Here is a 4,841-nt window from a genome sequence, read left to right on the forward strand (position 1 = left end):
TCTCCTCCACTCCTCCGCTCCTCCGCTGCGGAACCAGGTATTACCGATCCGCCGGACTCAGGCGAATTGCAGAAAGGGGTTTTGCCGTCCTCCGCTCCTCCGCTCCTCCGTTTCGGGCCCTGGAACTCCCGAACCGCTGGACACAAGCGAATCACGGTCCGGGCTTCTGCTCTCCTCCGCTCCTCACCTCATCCGCTCCAGGCCCTGGTACTCCGTGTCCGCGGGAACCCCCCCCAACCCACAAAAACAAACTCTCACACACACACAAACACACGCACACACACACACACACACACACACACACACACACATACACACGCATACACACACACAAACACACAAACACACAGAGACACACCTGAACTCATCATAGCTGTGCTAATAGCATTGGCCGAAACGTTTCCACAACCAAACCAACATTAGCTCATCCACTCATTCACATATGTGTGTGCCCGGAGGTCCGGGAGCTCCAGTCATAAGTCCGGGTGATCTATGTCCGGAGAAGGCTCACATTAGCCGCTCTAAGGGGTCCTGCTGCCCCCCAGCTTCCCGGCCTTTGAGAAGAGACACATAACTCCGCTCTTCCGCTTCTCCGCTATGGGCCCTGGTACTCCCGATCCTCCGAACTCAGGTGAATTGCGTGACGTGCTTCTGCTCTCCTATAAGCCCCTACACACTTCGAACACGGCTGTTATCACCCTGTTACTGCATTTCAATGACACCCATTTGCTTTCGATCTCAGTGTCTGCCACCGTACGGAAAAGCGGGGGGGTGGGGGGTGGGGGGGCATAAGCGCATTCGTGCTGTAAGTAATCAGAAGTTAATAGTGTTAACGGTTTGCGAGAAATTTTTAATGCTAGACAAAAAAAGAAAATTAAAAGGATATAATTAAATAAATAGATAGAAAAATAAAATTAAAAACGAAAAAAAAAAAATTGTGAGGGGAATATAACATGTAATTAAGTTGGCGGTTCACAGGGAATCTCAGACATCAAACTGTTTTTAATTGAACATAAATAGTACACCCAAATATACAAATGTACAAATAAACATAGCAAGGTAGAACTGAATGTCAATGAAACAACCAGGCATGAGGAAGCAACGGACATGAGGACATTTGTTCTGTATGTAATGAGAAGTTAATAGTGTTACAGGTTTGTGAGAAATTTACAGTGCTAGACAAAAAACGAAATTAAAAGGAAATAATTAGATAAATAGATAGACAAATGAAATTAAAACCAAAAAAAAAAAATGCAAGGGGAATACGACATGTAATTAAGTTGGCGATTCACAAGGAATCTCAGACATCAAACTGTATATTTTTTGTTGTTTATATATAAACATATATAAACAAACATATATTGTTTGTTGTTTATTTTTGGGATATATTGAGGAATATTTAATGGAAAGGAGTCACAATCGCTTTTTGACAATGTCGAAGTGTATACGTGGCTATAGAATTTAAAGTTTTCATTAGAAATTATAGCCTCATCTGTAATTTCCTTGTTGTTAAGACGGGCTTCCGCTTTGCTCCGCTCCTCCTCTCCTCCGCTCCTCCGCTCTTCCGCTCCGGGCCCTGGAACTCCCGATCCGCGGGACTTCGGTGAATGCCGGGCCAGTTTTTTGCTCTTCTGCTCTCCTCCCCTCCTCCGCTTCTTCGCTCCCCCGCTTTGGACCCTGGAACTCTTGAACAGGGCCGGGCTTCTGCCCTCCGCCTCTCCTCTGCTCATCCGCTCCAGGCCCTGGCACTCCCTGTGATCCAGTCATTCGCATGTGCGTGCCCGGAGGTCCGGGAGCTCCACTCAAACGTCCGGGGGGGGTAAGGGTAAGGGGTCCTGTCCCCACCCCTCGCCGCCTCTGAGAAGAGAAACATCTCCTCCACTCCTCCGCTCCTCCGCTGCGGAACCAGGTATTACCGATCCGCCGGACTCAGGCGAATTGCAGAAAGGGGTTTTGCCGTCCTCCGCTCCTCCGCTCCTCCGTTTCGGGCCCTGGAACTCCCGAACCGCTGGACACAAGCGAATCACGGTCCGGGCTTCTGCTCTCCTCCGCTCCTCACCTCATCCGCTCCAGGCCCTGGTACTCCGTGTCCGCGGGAACCCCCCCCAACCCACAAAAACAAACTCTCACACACACACAAACACACGCACACACACACACACACACACACACACACACACACATACACACGCATACACACACACAAACACACAAACACACAGAGACACACCTGAACTCATCATAGCTGTGCTAATAGCATTGGCCGAAACGTTTCCACAACCAAACCAACATTAGCTCATCCACTCATTCACATATGTGTGTGCCCAGAGGTCCGGGAGCTCCAGTCATAAGTCCGGGTGATCTATGTCCGGAGAAGGCTCACATTAGCCGCTCTAAGGGGTCCTGCTGCCCCCCAGCTTCCCGGCCTTTGAGAAGAGACACATAACTCCGCTCTTCCGCTTCTCCGCTATGGGCCCTGGTACTCCCGATCCTCCGAACTCAGGTGAATTGCGTGACGTGCTTCTGCTCTCCTATAAGCCCCTACACATTTCGAACACGGCTGTTATCACCCTGTTACTGCATTTCAATGACACCCATTTGCTTTCGATCTCAGTGTCTGCCACCGTACGGAAAAGCGGGGGGTGGGGGGTGGGGGGGCATAAGCGCATTCGTGCTGTAAGTAATCAGAAGTTAATAGTGTTAACGGTTTGCGAGAAATTTTTAATGCTAGACAAAAAAAAAAAATTAAAAGGATATAATTAAATAAATAGATAGAAAAATAAAATTAAAAACGAAAAAAAAAAAATTGTGAGGGGAATATAACATGTAATTAAGTTGGCGGTTCACAGGGAATCTCAGACATCAAACTGTTTTTAATTGAACATAAATAGTACACCCAAATATACAAATGTACAAATAAACATAGCAAGGTAGAACTGAATGTCAATGAAACAACCAGGCATGAGGAAGCAACGGACATGAGGACATTTGTTCTGTATGTAATGAGAAGTTAATAGTGTTACAGGTTTGTGAGAAATTTACAGTGCTAGACAAAAAACGAAATTAAAAGGAAATAATTAGATAAATAGATAGACAAATGAAATTAAAACCAAAAAAAAAAAATGCAAGGGGAATACGACATGTAATTAAGTTGGCGATTCACAAGGAATCTCAGACATCAAACTGTATATTTTTTGTTGTTTATATATAAACATATATAAACAATCATATATTGTTTGTTGTTTATTTTTGGGATATATTGAGGAATATTTAATGGAAAGGAGTCACAATCGCTTTTTGACAATGTCGAAGTGTATACGTGGCTATAGAATTTAAAGTTTTCATTAGAAATTATAGCCTCATCTGTAATTTCCTTGTTGTTAAGACGGGCTTAGCTTTGCTCCGCTCCTCCTCTCCTCCGCTCCTCCGCTCTTCCGCTCCGGGCCCTGGAACTCCCGATCCGCGGGACTTCGGTGAATTCCGGGCCAGTTTTTTGCTCTTCTGCTCTCCTCCCCTCCTCCGCTTCTTCGCTCCCCCGCTTTGGACCCTGGAACTCTTGAACAGGGCCGGGCTTCTGCCCTCCGCCTCTCCTCTGCTCATCCGCTCCAGGCCCTGGCACTCCCTGTGATCCAGTCATTCGCATGTGCGTGCCCGGAGGTCCGGGAGCTCCACTCAAACGTCCGGGGGGGATAAGGGTAAGGGGTCCTGCCCCCCCCCCCTCGCCGCCTCTGAGAAGAGAAACATCTCCTCCACTCCTCCGCTCATCCGCTGCGGAACCAGGTACTACCGATCCGCCGGACTCAGGCGAATTGCAGAAAGGGGTTTTGCTGTCCTCCGCTCCTCCGCTCCTCCGCTCCTCCGCTCCTCCGCTCCTCCGCTCCTCCGCTCCTCCGCTCCTCCGTTTCGGGCCCTGGAACTCCCGAACCGCTGGACACAAGCGAATCACGGTCCGGGCTTCTGCTCTCCTCCGCTCCTCACCTCATCCGCTCCAGGCCCTGGTACTCCGTGTCCGCGGGAACCCCCCCCAACCCACAAAAACAAACTCTCACACACACACAAACACACGCACACACACACACACACACACACACACACACAAACACACAAACACACACAGACACACCTGAACTCATCATCGCTGTGCTGATAGCATTGGCCGAAACGTATCCACAACCAAACCAACATTAGCTCATCCAGTCATTCACATATGTGTGTGCCCAGAGGTCCGGGAGCTCCAGTCATAACTCCGGGTGATCTCTGTCCGGAGTAGGCTCACCTTAGCCGGTCTAAGGGGTCCTGCTGCCCCCCAGCTTCCCCGCCTTTGAGAAGAGACACATAACTCCGCTCTTCCGCTTCTCCGCTATGGGCCCTGGTACTCCCGATCCTCCGAACTCAGGTGAATTGCGTGACGTGCTTCTGCTCTCCTATAAGCCCCTACACACTTCGAACACGGCTGTTATCACCCTGTTACTGCATTTCAATGACACCCATTTGCTTTCGATCTCAGTGTCTGCCTCCGTACGGAAAAAGCGGGATGGGTGGGGGGGCATAAGCGCATTCGTGGTGTAAGTAATCAGAAGTTAATAGTGTTAACGGTTTGCGAGAAATTTACATTGCTAGACAAAAAAAGAAATTAAAAGGAAATAATTAAATAAATAGATAGACCAATGAAATTAAAACCGAAAAAAAAAAATGCAAGGGGAATACGACATGTAATTAAGTTGGCGATTCACAAGGAATCTCAGACATCAAACTGTATATTTTTTGTTGTTTATATATAAACATATATAAACAAACATATATTGTTTGTTGTTTATTTTTGGGATATATTGAGGAATATT

This window comes from Fistularia commersonii, unplaced genomic scaffold, assembly GCF_037954325.1.
Source record: "Fistularia commersonii isolate RoL2024-O1a breed Wild unplaced genomic scaffold, RoL_Fcom_v1.0 HiC_scaffold_125, whole genome shotgun sequence".
In the NCBI taxonomy this organism is placed as follows: Eukaryota; Metazoa; Chordata; class Actinopteri; order Syngnathiformes; family Fistulariidae; genus Fistularia; species Fistularia commersonii.